Source organism: Sorex fumeus, unplaced genomic scaffold (genome assembly GCF_029834395.1).
Source record: "Sorex fumeus unplaced genomic scaffold, SorFum_2.1 ptg000037l, whole genome shotgun sequence".
In the NCBI taxonomy this organism is placed as follows: domain Eukaryota; kingdom Metazoa; phylum Chordata; class Mammalia; order Eulipotyphla; family Soricidae; genus Sorex; species Sorex fumeus.
In genome coordinates, this window is record NW_026606094.1 from 73,302,156 (window position 1) to 73,323,769 (window position 21,614).

Consider the following 21,614-nt stretch of genomic DNA (forward strand, 5'->3'; position numbering starts at 1 on the left):
TATAACCACCGACTCCTCAGAACCCTTCCTAGAATCCAGACTAACTCCCACAAATACAGTGGCCCTTCCCATACTCATGCAGAGTTGTGTATCTTCAGAATTCTCTTTAGATGCTTAACTGAAGGGGCTGGAAAGACAGTGCAGTGGGTAAGGCAATTACTTGCCTTGCAGCGGTTGCCCCGGGCTCAATCCCTGACATCCTATATGGTCCCTGAGAAGTTACTCCTGAGCACGCTGGGTGGAGCAATAGCACAGTGGGTAGGGCGTTTGCCTTGTACCTGGCCAACCCAGGTTCGATTCTGAGCCTGGCAAACTACTGAGAGTATCCTGCCCACATGGCAGAGCCTATGTATTCAATATGCCAAAAACAGTAACAATAAGTCTCACAATGGAGACGTTACTGGTACCTGCTCGAGCAAATCAATGAACAACAGGAGGACAGTGCTACAGCGCTATTTTTATTGAATCACTGTGATATAGACCCTTACAACGCTGTTTGTGATTAGGTTTCAGTGATCCCGTGTTCCAACACCCATCCCTCCACCTGAGCACGTTCTGTAGCCAGCTCTGTTCCGTGGTACCCCTGACACCACACGAACATGAAATCTTCTGTGGACTGCTATGTGTGACCCCAGAAAAAGCCAAAGCCAGAATGTGCAAGAGCATCACAACTGATCATGCACAATGCCTGTTTACCACAACAACACACACCATACAACAACAAAAGCTTAAAAGAAAAGAAAGGGAAATTTAATATAATAATACACAAATAAAGAATGAGAGAAGATAGGTAGCAAGAGGAAGGGAGGAATAGAGGATATTAGGGAGGGGCTACCATATATAAGGAAACACTTCCATTTGAACAGTTGAAATCACATCAGCTTCCAAACTTCCTCAGGAAATGATGGGGACAAATAGTACCAATGGAGATGTTCTAAAGGCCATGCAATAGGTCTAGAACAGATTGTGGAATATGCCTAAAGCATTTGGCAAGCACTGTTAAAGTAGTTGTCATCGACCACAATCTGGTTCTAAAAAGTGATGCACCTGACCTTCATTTCATTGTTTCCTAATATAGCACATAATCAATACTTGTGTTGAACACTACTATAAGAAGAAATGCTTTTCAAACAATATAACCTATGGTACTTGGTTGAGAGGTTGTATTATTTTTCTCACGAGGTATGGTTTTCCTCTAGATTTATTCTATCTCTAAGTGACATGGTCAAAGGAGATGATTTGAACAAGACTTTGTTATAGGGTCAAGGCAGAGTTGTGTTTATAAAACAGAATGGAGAATAATATAAAATAAGTCTGATTTGCATATAGTTTGAGTTCAGAATCTCACACATTTTCTTAGGTTCTAAAATTTTATGCAAACTTTCACAAATGATTTCAGCATGAGATGATCTATTGGACAAGCTTTTGCTCTCATTTATAGTGCAATGCGTTGATAAAACAAATTGTGAGACTGTGTATAATCAAAATGTGTACGATCTGATTATTTTTGTCATCTGAAACCCACCTTTCTTGCAGTAGGACTGCGAGGATGGGAAAAAACAGGAGGAAACGCATACTAAGATCTGATAGAAAAAGGGTAGCTAGAACCTCCCACGCAATGATGATGGTGAATAGAGGCCTTGGGTCAGTTCTGGTTTGGTACCTAAGCAAGTACCTTAACCCCTGTGTCATTTCTCCAGCCCCAGAGTCTTATTGCTTAATCTTGACTGAAGACAATGTTGCTATAAAATCTTTTTTTTCCCCTTTTTGGGTCACACCCAGCAATGCACAGGGGTTACTGCTGGCTCATGCACTAGGGAATTACTCCTGGCGGTGCTTGGAGAACCATATGGAATGCTGGGAATCGAATCCAGGTTGGCTGCATGCAAGGCAAACGCACCACTCACTGTGCTATTGCTCCAGCCCTGCTATAAAATCTTTGAGTTTCTTGTTAAACATGTTTTCTTATATTTTTCAATAATGTTTTCCTGTCCACTGTCCACGGTCCTCCCATTGTTCATCGAGTTGCTTGAGTGGGCACCAGTAATGTCTCCATTGTAAGACTTGTTATTGTTTTTGGCATATTGGATACACCATGGGTAGCTTGCCAGGCTCTGCATGCAGGTGGGATACTTTTGGTAGTTTGCCGGGCTCTCCGAGAGAGATGGAGGAATCAAACCTGGGTCAGCCATATGCAAGGCAAACACCCTACCCGTTGTGCCAATATTTTTATATAGTTTACATATGGCGTTAGAGTCAGGTTTTTTTGGTTTTTGGTTTATGTTGACATGTCTATCTTCCATTAGATCGAGTCACCTCAGGACATGATCTTTTTAGAATCTCAACATTCAGCACAGGTGCTAGCACAGACTTCACTTAATGCATCTGGTTGATCTGTGCATGCCTGAAAAAAACTGCTGGTTATTATAGGGAAAGCATTTGTGACCTCAGTTTTCATCCAGGTAAGTATGGAATATTCTCCTTTATGTTCTTACTGTTTAATATTTAATCCAAACGTTCAGGTCTCCCTTTCTAATACATCCAGAACAGACTTTCTAAAATGTGTCATCTTGGAGGCTGGAGTGATAGTATACTGGGAAGGACACTTGCCTTGTATTTACCTTACCTGGGCTCGAGCCCCCAGCATCCCATATAGTTCCCCAAGAAGCACCAGGGTGATTCCTGTTGGTAGAGCCAGGAATAATTCCTGAGCACTGCTGTGTGTAGCCCAAAAAACAACACACACACACACAAACACACACACACCAAAGAAAAAAAAATTCTCAAAGTAACATGTGTCATTTTGGCTGGTGAATTATCCCCAGTTACAGGCATTTGAACCACCTACCCCTTCCCCCCCCCCCCCCCAACCAGGCTTCAAGAGAAACTTTCACCATTACCTTAATTATCAAAAGAATGAAGATTGGGAGTTACTATCAAATTATCTATAAATAATCTTGCTGTTGGGAAACCTATCTGGCATAGCAAAGAGTCATACCAAGCTTCTGATTTTTTTTTTTTTTGTCACATGAGTCAGCTTTTTCTCCTTCAAGCCTGAGGTCCCAATTTCTTAATTTAGGATTTAAAACCTTGGTTTGTCCTATTTACTCTAGAACTTAGATCCCTATAGATTCTCCAGGCATGTTTAACTATATGTATTTTTCTCATATTAATTTGTCTAATAATAATTTGATGGATTGGCCAGTCCAAAAAAAACCTCAGAAGGGTAAGAGAAATCCTCTGCCCCCGTACCAGTAAGACCTCTTTTCTGCTGTCTGCATTTGTAACCGGTCTAATGACTCTTCCAGGAGGACTACACAGGAAGCTGCAAACACAGATGACAAATAAGCACAGACAAAGGACCAGTCTGGTTTGGACTATCAGCCCCCACAGGTTGTGTGGCCTCTAATGATGACTTAATCTGCAATATTTTTTTAAATTGTTAAAGGAAGAACAACCTGACTTATATTTTAGAACTGTTTTGAGAGTGAAATGAGATAAAATGAGATACAAACAGTATTTTATATTTATTGTTTAGGCGCTGTCTTAAGTGTTATCCATATAACTTTATTAATAACCACCACAAGAAATTATGCCATTTTTATCATTTGTCAGGTAAGAAAAAAGTCCAAAGAGAACAGTAAGTGCAAGCACTGAATTTTGTTTCCCAAGTTGGCTTTTTAATCACTTTTTACATTTATAACATCAAACACATAAGTTCTCACAAAGAACTAGAAATATTATTTCTCAACTTTCCTTAATTCGAGCATTTCTAATTTCTCAACCTTTTTGACTAAAAACAAAATGAGTGACATTTAAAATCAATTTTGCTCATGTATTTTATATTTTTAAATAGGCCATATAGATAATTACCAAAGGGCACATATCCCAAAATAATGATGGAAATTCTATCTCATGAGTATGATAGTAACTGAAAGGTATTCTTGAGGGAACATTTATTTCCTTTTTTCTTGAAAACTGATTATATTATTATATCTATTTTCTTGTTTGGGCATGTTTAATTTGGAAGACAAAAAGGTGATGCCACTTACATGGTTTTTAAAAAAAATTTCCCACAGCTAGACTGTCAAATTAACTGGCAAAAATGTATAACAAATTGTGAAACAGTTGACTAAACTGGGTGCCAAATAGAACTCCAGTCAGATCAAAACTCAGTATTCAATGCATTTTAGTGCAGATCTTATTAAATTCTTTATTTAGCAAAAGCAGAGATTGAGATTCCTATCCTACTTTTATTTTCTTGAGGATAATGTGATTTTATAAATAGTAATTTGATGACCTTTGACACAAACAGTTTCTTGATTCAGTTCACTAGAAAGTGCTTTTATTTTTGCAAGTGAAGAATGTGATTATATAACAAAAGGATGGTATGTCAAAAATCTGTTTTATTGAGGTGCTTCCTGTTGTAGGTAATGATCAAAAAAGTCAACTGATATTCACAGACTCTTCAGCAAAGCCAGCAACTGAATACAGCTCTGCTTTTCTGGTTCTCTTTCTTCCTGGAACAACAGATTGCCTTAATAAGTTTTGAATACTCTCATGCCTCGTAAGTCCACCATTCCTTGGAATATAGTTCAGTGGGGACAATTCGGGGTTAGATAGGTACTCGAGGTGCTTCATTCTGCAAGGTGGAGGAACATGAGGACTAGAAGACAGAGTGAGCTCCTCTGCTCATTAGCAGAGTCTTCTCCCCAGCCCCCAACCATTAGATTGTAAACTCGTCATTGCAGATCTATGCTGACATTTAACTTCTCACTACAGGAACTGCTATACTGGTGCTCTTCACTTAATATCATCCTAATGAAAGAATCACATAAGAAGCACCATTGGCTTTATTCAAAATTTTGTCTTTTCTTTCTAGCTAGAATCGTCAGAATCTTTAACAATGACATGAAAATAAACATACTGGAGTTATTCTTGAAGCTCTGGCATTTGTGAAATGTTCTAGTTCTCCTCAGCTTCCAATTCAGTGTAGAATCTGGGACTCCATCTCAAAACGCTGCAGAATTTGTATACTGTCAAAACAACCATATTTTGCCCCTTCTAACCACATCTCATAGATAGGTAGAAATGAGTGAAGAAAGTTGTTTGCTGGTTTTCCACGTGTAGAAAGTGTTCTCCTCTATCAAATTCACTTAAGAATTTATTTATTTTTGTTATTGTTGTTTGGGGCATATCTGGCTATACCCAGGGCTTATTCCTGACTCTGTGCTCAGGGGTCACTCCTGACAGGACTTAGGGGATCATACGTGGTGCCAGGGATCAAACCAGGTTGGCTCCATGGGAGAGAAGTATCTTACTCATTGTACTATTTCTCTTACCCCTAGGTGGTAAATGGTTTTTAACTTTGTTTAGGTAAGTTCCTTTAGCTCCCATTTTATTGAGACTTTATCATGTATGGTGATTTAATTTTCAAATGTTTTCTTTGCATCTATTGATGTGAACATATGATTTTTAGTTTTCATTGTATTGAAAACTAGCACGCGACAGGGACAAATGGAGACGTTACTGGCGCCCGCTCGAGCAAATCGACGACTAACGGGAAGTTAAGTGATTAAGTGATTGTATTGATATGGTATATTATGTTGACTGACTTGCATATATTAAACTGTCCTTGCACCGCTGGGATGAATAATTGTTGGTCATTGTGTATGATATTTCTGAGTTGTTATTGAATTTAATTGCTAACATTTTGTTGAGGATCTTTGTATCTATGTTTATCAGAGACACAGATCTATAGTTTTCTTTTGGGGGGATGTCTCTATCTGATTTTGGTATCCATTAATGTGGTTGAAGTTTCTTCATTTTTAATTATCCCTGGTGATTTGCTAATGCTTGAAACACTTCTTAAAATAATTATGTAATAATAAGGTTTTGTTAACTTTCTAATATCATTTGAAGAATTTTCAAATTCTCCATATGTCTGAAATAAATACAATTTATCAAATTCGTTTGTGTTTGTTTGTTGGTTGGTTTAAGGGCCACACTTGTCTGTGCTGAAGGTTTACTCCGTTTGTTAGATTTGGCAGTTTATATTTTTCTAGGAAACTACTCATTTTTCTGTATTTTTGAATTTAGTTTCAAAGTATTATAGCTATTATTTACTCCTGGTGTTTATATTCTATTTATCTATTCTAATTATTTGTGTTGCATATTTATTTCATATTTATTACTTGTACTCATTATGACTTTGTTTTTCATTGATCTACTAAACAATTGCTGCATTAATTTATTGATTCCATTGTTGTTCTAATTTTCCTTTCCCATTATATTCCCAGCTTCCATTCTTTCTTTGTTTTGTTTTGTTTTTATAGTTTCATAAAATTATTATGACTTCAAGCACCATTTCTATAACTGTATTGTATCCTAAACTCTCTTAAGGCTTGTTTCCATTGACACCAACTTCTAAATGTCATTAATTTTAATTTTTGTTAGAGCTGCATTATTTGTTCTGTTTTTAAACTTACAAATAATTATTTTCTGTTATATAACATTTTCCATAATGACCAAAATGATTCTCTTCTAAATTCCCTTTTGAATTATTGAGATTTTATTTGTAAACTTAATTTGTATTCTACACTGACTCCTGGAACTACAACTTTTATATCTAAGACTCAGAACAAAGTGGGAAAGATCAAATGATAAAAACCTGTGTCCGTTCAAGTGAGGTGCTTTTAAAAAATTCTCAAAATACATTTTCTTCCTTTTTGTTGTCATTGTTGTGATGTCTGGGGTTTGTACATTTGGTCTCAGTGTTCGCATACACATGGTTGAGTGGTTGAGTTACTGTGCCAGGGATCACACTTGTGGATCATTCATTAAGCAGTGCTGGGGATTGCACTCAGCAACGTGGGGCAGTGTTGAGACTCAAGCACCCTGCCTGCTTGCCACATGCAAGTCAGGTTCTCTGCAGCAGAATATATATATATATATATATATATATATATATATATATATATATCACTGTCACTGTCCTCCCGTTGTTCATCGATTTGCTCGATGGGCCCAGTAACGTCTCCAGTGGGACAATTGTTACTGTGTTTGGCATATAAAATATGTCACCGGTAGCTTGCCAGGCTTTGCCGTGTAGGCAAGATACTCTCTGTAGCTTGCCGGGCTCTCCAAGAGGGTTGGAGGAATCAAACTCAGGTCGCCCATGTTGGCCGCTTGCAAGGCAAATGCCCTACCCGCTGTGCTATCGCTCCAGCCTATATATATATATATATATATATATATATATATATATATATTACAGTAATATATATATTACTGTATCACTGTATTACTGTCATCCCATTTTTCATCGATTTGCTCTAGCGGGAGCCAGTAATGTCTCCATTCGTCCCAGCCCTGAGATCTTAGCAGCCTCTCCTTACTCATCCTTCCCAATGGTGCCGTATTGGAGGCTCTTTCAGGGTCAGGGGAATGAGACCCGTTATTGTTACTGTTTTTGGCATATCAATTACGCCTTGGGGACCTTGCCAGGCTCTGCCATGCAGGAGGGATACTCTCAGTAGCTTGCCAGGCTCCTTAAGAGAGACAGAGAATGTATATAAGAGAAAACAATCAAGTATATTAAAACCAAACACATGTGTGTATATATATTTTAATATTTTTTAATATTTTAATTCATGTTTATGGAAACACCACACTTTACAAAGTTATTCATAATGCAGTTGTTTCAGGCAGAATATATTTTTAAATACTCAGTTTTCTTTGCTTCCTACCTCTCCAACCCCCCAGACATTTCCGTTCTTTACTCTTGTATGCTTTTTTCAATTATTTCCCTTAAGAGTTTCTCAGGACTGATAATATTAAATTTATAATAATTTATTATTTTTTATAATTTTCAACTTAGTATGTAACTCAATTCTGTCTTTGGAATTCATCTTTTATCTGTATAATAACATTTTTCAAGCCCTTTCTCCTCTATTTGGTTTTATATTAACATAGAAATACTTCATACTTGTTAGCATTAATGTTCTTGCTTGGCTTCATGCAATATATTGCTTATGAATGTTTACTGTCCTTTTGTTTTATGTGTATTGTAAATATCACTAGGTGCAAGTCAGAAATTAAAGCTAACCAGAGTTTAAGCAAATAAACGATCTCTTTTGTTTTACTTTGAAACTTCTGAAGGTTTTAGGCTTTTTTCATACCACTATATTTAGCTATTGATTTCTTGGCTTGTTGCAAGACTTCTGTCACATCTATTACAATTACAATTATTTAAAAATATTTCCAAGTCAGAAAAGTAGTATGGCACTGGCAATGCTAGTTCTTTTCTTTTACCTGAAAATAAAAATTTTCCCAGATATCTCTTACTTCATTTTATTCTCATTTTATTGACTAGAACTATAATGCATGACCACCCTTCATTGCCAAAGAGAATGGAAAGTATCTGTAGTAAGCAACAGCAAAGAATCCAGAGCAGTGAAAGGAAAATATCTGGCAGATTAAACCGGCTAACTTTGATCAGCTCCACTATGACCATTGGAAATAGCATATCATGATTACCTCCACCCATTTTGAATTATGTTTTCAATTTATCATTATAATTTGTATGTTATCTTTAAAAATGTATTTTTGGGGGCTGGAGCTATAGTACAGTGGGAACATTTGTTTTGCACGCGCTGATTGGGGTTCAACCTCTGGCATCCCATATGGTCCCCAAGCACTGCCAGGAGTAATTCTTGAGTGCAGAGCCAGGAGTAACCCCTGAGCATTGCTGGGTGTGACTCAAAAAGCAAAAAAAAAAAAAAAAGAAGAAGAAGAAATAAAGAACCTTTTAAAAATGTATTTATTTCTCTTTCTTTTTGTTGTGATGACCAGAAGCATACACACTTGGTTGTGGTGCTGGCCAGGGATTGCAACCTGGTCACAGTACTTGCATACAAGCTTGTCTGGAGTTGCAAGCTTTAGCTCTGGTGTTTGGACACACATTTTGGTTGCAGTTTTCCAGTCACACGTGTTATATCCCAGAGACTGCATACTTCGTTGTTCACATGGCAGTGCCATTGAGATTGCACTCGACACACAGGGGTTAGAGCTGGGGATCAAACTCATGGTCTCATGCTGGCAAGAAAGATACTTTGCCAAGTTATCTACAGCGTTTTGAATACTTCTTTTTTTTTTTTTTAATATTCTCATTATCCTCCTGTCAGTTTTGGTAATACATAAGGTCACTTTCTTTGCTTTTTAGTTTTCTCTTAAAATTGCTACCAATATCTTATTAAGAAATATTTTAACTTGTGGTTTTCTTTGATAAAATTCAAGAATGGGATAATACCTTTAATACTCTGTAATTTAAGAAAAGCAGTTGTTAATTCTTCAATTTTAATTTGATTATAGTAATTTTTTTCTTGAGTTGTGCACCTGAGTTGTGCAGGAGGAAGAAAGTGGCTTGGAATGTCTTTTCAAGAGCGTTGAAGAAATAGCTAAGAGGACGAAGAACCTCCAGCTCTGGGCACATCTCTTTGATTCCACTGTTCTTCCTGTATTAACATATGTCTCAGAGACCTGGGCTCTACGAAAACAGGATGAGAACTCTCTTCGGGTCTCCCAAAGAGGAATCGAAAGAGCTATGCTTGGAGTATCACACTTCACTCAAATGAGAGAAAGAATCCAGAGTTCTGACCTCCGTTGATGGCCAAGAATCAGGGACGATGTCTTGTTTGCCAAGGTGTCGAAAATAAGATGGCTGGACATGTATTGAGATTTGGAGATGACCGCTGGACTAGAGCAGTTACCAACTGGATTCCATGGGACGTCAAAAGATCGTGTGGCCGCCCACCTACAAGATGGTCAGACTTCTTTGTCAAGAACCTGAATGATCGGTTTGAGGCTCTTCGTGTTCCTAGAATGAGCAGACGCCATTGGGCTACACTAGCATGCGATTGGAAACATTACTGGCGCCAGCTCGAGCAAATCGATGAGTAACAGAATGTCAGGTAATCAAGTGATTTTTTTTTCTTCATCTCTATCAATATTTGAAATTTGGGTGCAATGTGTAATATTCTGTATTTTGTAGTTTATTGACTTTTATAATATTTACAAAATTGTAAATCGTTGAACAACGGGAGGATAGTGCTACAGGACAGTGCTTACAAAATTGTGTACCTATCACTATATCTTAGAACACCCTCATGATTTGTAAAAAATACACAATGATGCATTAAACAATTACATATATATTTCTCTTTGGAGGATATTCTATATTCATACATTTTATAGTCAGATTTTCAAATGGTCTTTACTCTTACTTCTAATTTAACAGGTTGTTTATTTAAAAATAGTATTTTATAAACTTTTTAGCTAAAAATTAGTTTACCAACACAAAACAGAAAACTCAAGATAATAATGACTTAAATAAAATGTCAGCTTATTTCTTTTTAACTTTAACATTGATTTTTAACTTTAACACATTTGAGGTTCTGTTAGTAAATTAGAAGAGGGAAATCAATATTGGACATATTTATGATCTGTATCATAGTATATATCTATTTTATCCCCTTTCCTGCTTAAAAAGTTCTATTATTTACACCTACCATATTTTTATCTCTTCCCTACTGCTCATGGGCATTTGATTTATTTTCACTCCTAGCTGTTATGGATAATGGCACTATGAATCTTTGTATGCAAGTTGTGTGTGGACATGTCTTCATTTCCTTCAAGTAGATGCCATGGAGTAAACTTGTATATTAGGTTAACTCGGTCTTATTTTCTAGTTTTGTGAAACGGTTGAATCATTTTGCAAAGTGCTTGTACCTTATTTTGATTAGCGATATATGAGAGTTCCAACTTCTTCACAGTGTGTCCTTTGTGTGTGGGGAAGGAGTTTGGGTGGCACATTGGGTAAGGCGTTTTCCTTGTACACAGCCGACCCGGATTTGATTCCTTCATCCCTCTCGGAGAGTCCGGCAAGCTATGGAGAGTATCCCGCCCACACGGCAGAGCCTGGCAAGCTCCTTGTGTGTATTTGATATGCCAAAAACAGTAACAACAGTCTCAGAATGGAGACATTACTGGTGCCCGCTCGAGCAAATCGATGAACAATGGGACAACAGTGCTACACTGCTAAATTGCTTGTACCTTATTTTGATTAGCAATATATGAGTTCCAACTTCTTCAAAGTGTGTCCTTTATGTGTGGGGGGAGGGGTTTGTTTGGGGGTTGGTTACATTGGTAGAATTTCAGGGGCTACTCCTGGCAGTGCTCAGGAAATTATGCAGTGCTGGTGATGGAAGCCAGACCGTCATCCTACAAAGTAAGCATTCTAGCCAGTTGAGTAATCTCTTTAGCTTGTTGTCTGTCCTTTTAATTATAATCATTTTGCAGTTAGGAAGCATTTTTCATTATAGTTTTATTCCAAAGTACAAAATTATTTTTATTCAGCTTATTACATAAGCAGAAAATCCACAACTAAAAACATCTTACATTAAACATAAAGATCTAAGCACTAATCACTGTTAGGTTCTAGATGAGATAAGATGGTTATAGTAGTATTCATTTTATGCTTTTGATAAATACCATCATCAAGGTGCCAAGGATCTTTTACTACTGACCTGGTGTCATTTCTGGTCTGCCTCTTTCTTTCTCACTCCACTTGCTTTCTTCATTCCTTCAGTCTCACTGCCCCCGCCAGTTAGTAACTTCATTTCTGTAGTAGCACAAATCTAAGGGATTTTCATCATCAGATATACTGTTCTTGTTGTACTTTTGTGTTGTCCTTCCTTATTGACAAATAAGATTGAGTGTGCTTTATGTATTTATTAAACAATTATAACTCTGAAGGAATATTTCTTTACATTCTTCTTCCACTTAAAATAAAATTGGGGCCACCCCAGTGATGCTTAGGTGTTATTCCTGGTCCTGCTCAGCGATGACACTTAGTGGTGCTTAGGGAACCATTTGTGTAGCAGGAGTTGAAGTGGGGTTAGATGCACACAAGGCCTTACTCCTGGACTATCTATCGAGCCCTCTTTGTCAAGTCTTAATGAACTTTTATGTTTGTTTGGTTTGGGGGACCACACTCTGCAATTATCAGGGGTTACTTGTGGCCCTGAATTCAGGAATTACTCCTGGTGGTACTTGGGGGACCATATGGGATGCCTTGGATAGAATCCAGGTCATCTGCATGCAAGGCAAATGCCCTATCTCCTATACTATTACTCTGACCCTTAATGGACTTTACAAAGAGCAATTTTATTTATTTTTTAATTAAATTTATTTATTTATTTTGAATACCCATCCCTCCACCAGTAACCATTTCCCACCACCACGGATCCCAGTAACCCTCCCACCCCCCATTCCATCCCCATTCCACCCTGCCTCTGTGGCAGGGCATTCCCTTTTGTTCTCTTTTTCCTATTCGGTGTTGTGGTTTGTAAAAGAGTTAAGCCTGATTTTCAGGGAAAAACGTTGGAGAATTTACTTTCCATTGACCACTTTATATATAAGAAGATGTGAGAGTCCTGGTTCCTGGTTCCTGCATAAATGAGCTATGCTTGTAGAGGCTCATGGTCACCAGGGTTCCCTCTGGAGGAGGCGGGATGCAGCACTTACCCCATCTGGGACTTCCCGGTGATCTCGGCTCTCTTCGGGACCGGGAGCATTCTCGGTAGCTATGGAGGTCCCCGCAAGGTCTTTCTTCTCTGTGGCTGTGTGCTGTAAAGATGGCGCTGGGGGGCGGATTGTGGGCGTGACTTCCCGAGTCAGAGGTTAACTGGGTGCCACAGCAGTCCCAGTAGTTTGCAGTAAAGAGCAATTTTAGCTTTACAATTCTCAATTATGGAAGAAGGGCAAGAAGGCAGCTGCCTAGGAGCTGGAACATAGTTTTCACAGAGAACCAATCAGCTGGTATCTTAATCTTGAATTCTCAACCTCCAGAGCTGTGATGAAATGTATTTCTGTGTTTAATCCACAATGAAATGTATTTCTGTGTTTAATCTTAACTATGAGATTTTGTTTATTTTTTGAGATTTTGTTTATGATACTCTCGGTAGCTTGCCAGGCTCTCTGAGAGGGACGGAGGAAGCACACCCGGGTCGGCTGTGTGCAAGGCAAACAACCCAAGTTAACTAATAAACTTAGTTCCTCTTGGTACATGTTTATACAGATATCTTAACCTTATAGCTTATAAGTTGTACTAGAAAATGTCTAGAAAGGTGTATGTCTTCACTGACCTTGTGTTAAAAAAACATGGTTCTCATTTATATTCTGTATATCAATGTCTTTATTTGCCTGGAGAATATTCCTCCTGGTCTACACAATATTGTATTTCTTCTCTGAGTGAAGGAGGCAATGTAAATGCCTGAATTTATATACATGACTGTTTCTTTCTTCATGTCCCTTTATATCTTTATCTGCTTTTTTTCTAACCCAATTTCTCTATACCCTGATGCCTATCTGAGGGTAATAGTTCAGTGTTTTAAATCTCAAATTAGACCAGAAACCATCTTTATTATGTATTCTTAGGTAAGTTATCTAACTTCTTGTGACTCTATTTGAAAATGGGGGTAGTATAATTTCTACCTCTAGAAATTGATATTAGGTAATATAAACTATGAAATGCTTAGAATAATGTCTTAAAAATGTGAGTTCTTCATAAATGTAAGCAGTAAATTGTATTACTAATGTAGTTTTCTTATATCTTAGTTATAGTCATCTTGTTCAAAATGTGAATTTATTTTTTATACTTCTATTTAATTTTCTTTTAATCTTTCAGTCCTTGCCCATTTAATCTCAGTTTTTATTTTTCAAGTCTATTTTTTTCTTAGGACAATCCTTTTGTTTAATTTCTGGAGCTTATGTCTCTTCTTGCACTGTTGTGGAAGCATGTTTCAGGGACAAGAGTCATTTCAGGTTTAGAGTAGATAAGTTTCAATGAATTTATAGGCTATACCTCTTTCCTTTTGATTAGTTTTAAATGTCCTTTTGAGTGTACTATTTTTCATTGTGGAAATTAGATCTATACCATCTAAATGCTTGTCGGCAGGAGGCATGAGCTGATGACACTTAATCCTCTCTGTCCACTGTAGATTCTGGACCTCAGTTGGAAGTATAGTGCCTACTTCATGCTTGTACAACTTTTCTGTCTTCTTAGGCTTTCAACAGATGTTTTTTTTTTGACACTGAGACATACTATCCATCCAATTGTCTCTTACTGAACTTTCACAAAATATTTGAATGATTCCTCTCTCATGATATTACTAGACTTATTCTGTGTCTCTGACTACAGTATTTTGTTTGGAAGGACATTTTTGATAAGTCACTGCTCCACCATCTACATTCATTCAGCTCTTTTTTGTCATGCTGTCTTCCTCAGCTGTTGATCTTTTTATATGTATGGGAAGACTGGAATGAGGCAGAAATCAGGGTGTCACTTCCCAGCCACCTTAAAGAGAACTTTGAGAAATACAGAAGATGAGTGAATATCACATCCTTCCACAGATGTAGACTCCACATTTTCATATCCTAAAACAGATTGGTGGTAGTGGAATAATCTCTTTCCTTCCTCTTCCATGATGGTCCCAAGTGGCCTTGTAAAGTCTTCTGTGGTGAATCTTGAGCACATTGCTTTTAGTACCATTTTACCTTCTGTGAAACTAAAACTCATGTTTAGTCAGACCCGTCATTAAGACCATTAGAATCTCTCTTGGTTTGTTTGGAATTTTGTATAGATGACAATTATTTCTAATATTATCCTGCTCATAATATAATTATACTCAGATATAGAGGTAAAGGTAAAGGTAAAGGCCCTCCCGTTGATCATCGATTTGCTCGAGCGGGCCCAGTAACGTCTCCATGGGAGACTTTGTTGTTACTGTGTCTGGCATATCGAATACTCTTGGTAGCTTGCCGGGCTCTCCGAGAGGGGCGGAGGAATCGAACTCGGGTTGGCCATGTTGGCCGCGTGCAAGGCAAACGCCCTACCCGCTGTGCTATCGCTCCAGCCCCAGATATAGATGCTATTTAATTTCAGGCTAAGCTTATCTGCTACTGTGAACTTTCATCTAAGCTAGACTTTGTACGGATGCCATTCTGCTTTGGAAATCTCCATTGGATTGGATATGAAATCCTGACACGGCTACAGTTTCTAGCTGCCTAAAATAGTTTCATTTAATAACCATTTTGATATTTCCCTCGGTATAAATTTTCCCTGAGAGAAGTTAGGCTCATTGGGAGGTGAATTCATTCTCTGAAGTCATTGAGGTTCCAGTTAGTGCTCTGCAGCTATAATTAATTAAACTATATTCAAGTTCCCTAATAATGAAACTATCTAAATCCCTAGTGGAATTTGAGGTCCACACTGAATATAACAAGGCATGAGTATACCAAAACTTGGTATTTCTTAAAGATCATCTTATCTGAGTTTTATGCTTGATTTCCAGACTTTCGTGGTGGGCGTATCTTGTGTGCAGGGGTATGACAATGTTGCTGTTTAATCTCATAATTTAAAGGATTTTTTTTGGGGGGGGAGGGTTATTCTAAGCATTTTATCTGGTAATAATATCTAAGAAGAGGGAGATAGATAGTAAGAAGGAGGAGTATTCTTTATTTTAATTAAAATGCTAACAGAAGGCATGATCATTGAGTGATTGCATTACAAAGCAACTACTTGTTCTGCCATAGTTAAGTGTGATTTGATGCGTCCATTATGAGCCTCCTATTCTCAGGGGTTTATATCTTGGCCAAAATAGTCCCTCCAGGCTGAAACTTGGCAGACATCTCAGTCTAATTACAGTCATTTTCTTTTTTTGGATTAAGAAAATGGAATTATTACAGTGCTTTAAGCTTACCCATTTCCACATTTTCAAAGGTCTATATTTGAAAATATATATAAATATAGATATGACATAAATATCTATATTTATAGTCATATAAATTGTGGGTCCTGATCCTTTTCAGTAAAATGGCAACTTTTTAGGACCAAAGGATTCTTTTGTACCTGTAAAATACTCCATTCAGGTATTCTGTGGAGATGAACTAAATTTTGCTCAATCAATGGCAGTAAGGAATCAAGAAAATCACAGGTTTGGGTATGTCAAAGGCCAGTACTGTGGGTTTTGCTGACTTTGGGAACAGGCAATGTGCATCATCTTCTGTTTCCTGGACCATTGCCACATCACATTCATTCTCAGTTCTGATTTCCTGTGACTCTTCTGGAATTGTCATACCACACTTCAGACTTTCATTTTCCTCATTCACCTTTACTCATCAAGAAGAGTGGACAAGGGGTCAGGAAGGAAGTACAGTGGGTAAGGTTTTTGCCTTGCATGCAACAGACCCAGGTTCAATCCTCGGCATTCGAATGATGATCCCTGTGTGCAGAACTAAGAGTAAGTGCTGAGCATCACCAGGTGGGGCCTCAAAATGAATAAACAAACAAAAATAACAATAATATCCCAAAATAGGAATGGACAAAATCCAAGGGACTGGGAGTTGATTAGAGGGTTCTCTGGTAGAACAGAAAAAAAATCTGGACCCAGTGATGTTTTCTCTCCTATGGTGTTCTCTTGGGAGAGTTGGGGTAGGTTTGGTGGCTTTGTTAGTCTCCCGAGTGTCACATAAGTGACTTGCCTATATCCCCCAAATTATGAACATAGTGTTTGCTTCTTATAATTTGGAACAGAACAACATACCATTCTCAGCATCTGAGGTACAGTAGGTGAGATTCATAGCTCTGATTCTACACCTTACCTTCCATGCTCCTTTGGAATTATCTTTATAATAATTACAGTTTGAAGAATACACACATTCCCTTAAAGTAAAAAAAATTGCTTAGAATAGGGCCCACAGATGAAAATCACTGACTTAGATGGCAGAATGTTTTTGCAACTTTCAGACAACTTCCCAGACAAAAACCAAGATCTTCAACATGCAAATTTTTATGCGGAAACCAGTGAGGTTTCTGCAGTTTACATCTTGGAATTCCCTAAGTTCTTGCCTGCAATTCTTTCTTGATAGAGGTCATGAATATGCAATATGGAGACTGATGCTGAGTGTTACACCTCAATAAAAATAGACTGCATTGGGTTTTTTTTTTTAAAAGAAAGGAGTTGATAAAAAAATACTTCAACTCAGTTTTCCGCACGGTGCAGACCACTAATGAGATGGCAGAGTCAAAATGTTGAAGATGCTCTGAAGAAAATTTTGCTGAATCAGTTCCTTTCAGAGGCTGGCAGGTATGAATGGGCAAGTTGCATAGAAGGAAAAGTTCAGGCACACTTGAAGCTGTCAAGGATTATCTTTCCTTAGAAGACTTGGTATTTGGAAAATGCAGTGAGCAAACAAAGTATGCCAATGGCACATAAAAATGAAGCCTACAGCAATTAAATTAAAATCTAAAAAGGTTTTGAGTGGTAGAACTGAATACATTTTAATTGAACATAATTCTATGGAAGACTATTAAATTACCACCTTGGAACAGAAGCACAAACAAAGTGATAATGAGCTATGGAACCACAATTTAGAACAGATAAACTGAAAAAATTACAGGTACCCCAGTGTAGAAAATGCACTGTGCTGATGATATGAAAGCATGAATTATTTATACCTTCTTTAAATGTAGAATGTAAATTTGCTTGGAATTAATTTCTGTTGGGAAATCACTACACAGTAAACATGGCTGTCTCTTAGGGTAATATTTTTCCTCCTAAATGTTACTATTAGTATTTTATTATTATTATTGTTCTTGCATGGGGAGAAAGACACGATGAAAATAATGTTCACAATTGAAAATGACCGAGTTATATTTACTCAGGAAAATTAAGTCCATTTCTAGACAAAATGCAGTTTAGAGAGTGATAAAGGGAATTCTTCAGCCAACTTAATACCCCCCCCCCCCCCACACACACCACTTTATTCAAACACCATAGTTTACAACTTTTTTTGTGATGGTTGGTTACAGGCATTCAATATTCCAACACCAACCCCTCCACTACTGTCACCTTCCCTCCATCATTGTCTCCAGTTTACCAACCATCCTATGAGCCTGTGCCCATAGCAGGCCCACAGTAATTTATTTTATGTTGTTTGTTACCACTAACTTGCTAATGGAAAATCAAAAGATACTTCAGTAAAAGAAAATTTGTGAAATTTGTTGTATCTCACTATGGGAACATTAAGTTCTTGTCTGAAGCTTTACTAAGCTGTTGTTGCTAGATGAACCTTTGTCTTAAAGTTGACTTTTACACAACATTCCAACACAATCTGGTGTGGTCCTAGTCCTACTGGGATGTTAGTACTGTAGAATTTGAAGATGTCGCTCCAGAAAATCCAGGATATTTAACTGGGCAGTCTAGCCAGAAGTACCGTGGTGGCTATTGGGGGTATGAATAAGACTGCCAGGGTTTTGATAGGGAGGGAACTTGGCCCACCCCACTATCCTCGCTCCACCCCCCCACCCCTAGCCCCCTTGGAGGTCTCAGCCAGGACTTGGTATCCAAGAAATTTTTGTGGCTAGCTGATCTCTTTTGAGATTTATTTATGAGTCTTTGAACAAGGCTAGTAGATGAGCTTACATGATGGCAGTGGTGGGATATGGGTGCTTCAACAAACTTTAGAATCTGAATTTTATGGACTTCATTGTGTCTTTTCTCAACTCTCCTCTCAGTTTTTAAAAAATATTTAAAATGGCTTTTTTTGGGGGGGGGAGGGGAACAACACCCAATGATGTTCAGTAGGTATTTAGGTATTCACAGCTCTGCAGTTGGAATCACTGCTGGTGATATTCAGGGGACCATATGGAATATTGGAATATTGGAATATATGGAATATATTGGAATATTGGAATATATGGAATATGAATCTGAGTTGGCCTATTGTACACTCTCTCTGCTTCCCATCAATTCTTATGTTGAAACTCAACCCCCACACACACATGCCAAAATGTGATCATAATTGGAAATGGGAGCTTTATGAGGTCACTAAGATTAAATGAGACGATAAAGGTGGGACCCTAATAACATAAGGAAAGAAAGAGAACTGAGGAAGAGGGAAGGAGAGGAAAGACCATGTGAACATGCAACAAGAAGGTGAACAACCACAAACCAGGAGGTGAGAGAGCCTTACAGAGGAGTGGAATTGGCCGGCACCAGCATCTCAGATTTAAATTTTGAAAAGGTGGCTTTTGGCAGAAATGCAATCCGGTTTGTGCAGTAGGTTACTGGCGCTGGGCCACCCCAGGTGGGAATGGGTTTTGTGCCTTGGCCTGTTCCCCCTGGCGGCTCGGTGGCTGCCATCCTCCAGAGGTCATTGGACAGTCAGGATTGGGCTCACAGTGACGAGACACGAGGGGCTTCATGGGATGGGGGTGCAGCCGGTGCTTTCCTCCCCACCCCAACGAGACCCTGAGTTGCCACCCACGAACGGCCTCTCTGCCTCCTGATCAAATTGCTTAATGGCCATGATCCAATAGACTCAGAAACAAATCTCGGAACCCAATGGCTTTTGGCAGAAATGCATTGGGTCCCCACAGTAAGTTACCAGCACTGGGCCACCCCAGTGGGGAAAGGGTGCTGTCCCTCCACCTGCTCCCCCTTGGCAGCTCGGTAGCCTCTATGCTCCAGAGGTCACTGGACAGTCAGGATTTGGCCCGCAGTGATGAGACACACGGGGCCTCGCGGGATGGAAGTGGAGCCGGCCCTTTCCTCCCTACCCCAACAAGATCCTGAGTCGCCGCCCATGAACGGTCTCTCTGGCTCCCAATCAAACTGCTTAACGGCCATGATCCAAGATACTCAGGAACAAGTCTCGGAACCCAGCAGGTTTTGGCAGAAATTCCTCCAGATTTAATTGTTAAAATTTTGGAATTCCGAAATCATGCAGCCTCTACTGCGGCCGTGCAACGTCATATGTTATTCATAACCAGAATAGAAAACAAATTGTCTACTGTTGCCTTTTTGGCAGATCTGAGTGTTGGGGTAAAATCCCAAATAATAATGGTGGATCTAGTGTCGAAATATTGAATGTAATTAAAGTAGAGAGAGAGTAATGTAGAAATCATCTGCCCCACAGGTGGGGGGAGCGTGGGGGATGGGGGGTATACTGGGGTTTTTGGTGGTGGAAAACGGGCATTGGTGAAGGGACAGGTGTTTCATTGTATGACCGAGACTTAAACCTGAAAGCTTTGTAACTGCTCTCACGGTGATTCAATAAATAAAATTATAAAAAAGGAAAAAAATGTAAGGTGACTTTCATGCCCAATTCAATCAGCCTAATCAATGGCTAAATAAGTAGCAATACTCCTACATTAAAAAAAATTTAAAGGGGAATGTCTGTTGTTTAAGTTGCCCAGCCTATGGTATTTTGGAGGACTGCTAGAGGAGTCTAGCCAACGGGGTCAGTGGAGTTCACATTTAAATTTAATTGGAAAGGTATTTTTATGGGTACCCATTAAAGACCACAGAAGCTCTGTGCTTTCAACTTTGAACTGTGTGCATATGAATATCTCTTTACTACCTTCTATTATTTCTGCTTATTGACTTATTTTGAATGAATGTTGTTCTCTTCTTAGAACTAGAAAATCAGTTTGAGGCTTGAGGGTCAAGTCCTGTTTGAATGAACATGTCTTTAAAGTTTTTTCTAGTAGCTGCTTTAAAAAAATAAAATTGTTTTAGAAACAATGATATACATTCTCTTTAATATCATGTAGCAAGTCTAATTCTAAAAGTTAATCAATATAAAAATCAATGTGCTCTTTTATATTTTTTATTAAATCTTCAAAGTTTTTTCATTTCACATTTTACATATCTCAATTCAGGTAAGTTATATAGTTCTTTAAAGTTCTTCATAACCGCATGTAACCGGTAGCTATCATACTGGAAAAGCACTTTTAGGTTAATTTCAATTATTGAATTTCATGAAACCATGGCATGAAGTTAAGTATGCCATATCTATGAGAGCTTATTTAAATGATCAACAAATAACTTTGGTTTTTTTTTTGGTTTGGTTTGGTTTTGCCATGTGGGCGAGATGCTCTCGGTGGAGGAAATGAACCCGGCTCGGCTGGGCCGGCCATGTGCAAGGCAAACACCCTACCACTGTGCTATCGCTCCAGCCCTGGTAAGCTACCCGTGACTATTCAATATATCAAACACAGTAACAACAAGTCTCAAAATGGAGACGTTACTGGGCCCACTCAAGCAAATCGATGAACAACAGGAGAACAGTGCTACAGTGCTTGTTTTTGGTTCACACTTGACTGTGCTCTAGGCTTGCTCCTGGGGACTGCATTCAGAGTCCTGGCAGGGCTGGGGGACCATATGGGATGTTGAGAATGGAACCTGGGTCACACCTATTCTAATCTAATAAAAGGGGGAAAATATTAGTGATTATCTGCAACGGCTCCCAACACAATTTTTTAATATACAAAATGTTTTCTAATATGTTTCAGTTTTCTCACTCTATTTGCCTGCAATACTAATGCCTACACTGGCTGCGTATTTTTCAGAAATAATTTTCTGTTACCATATGTGTTTTGAACATAATCAGCAGACAGTAAATATTTATGTGAGAAAGGGAAACGGGAGCAGAAGATAGAGGGGCTAGGAGGGCAAAGGAAAGGGAGAGAAAGTGGGAGGGAGAAAATG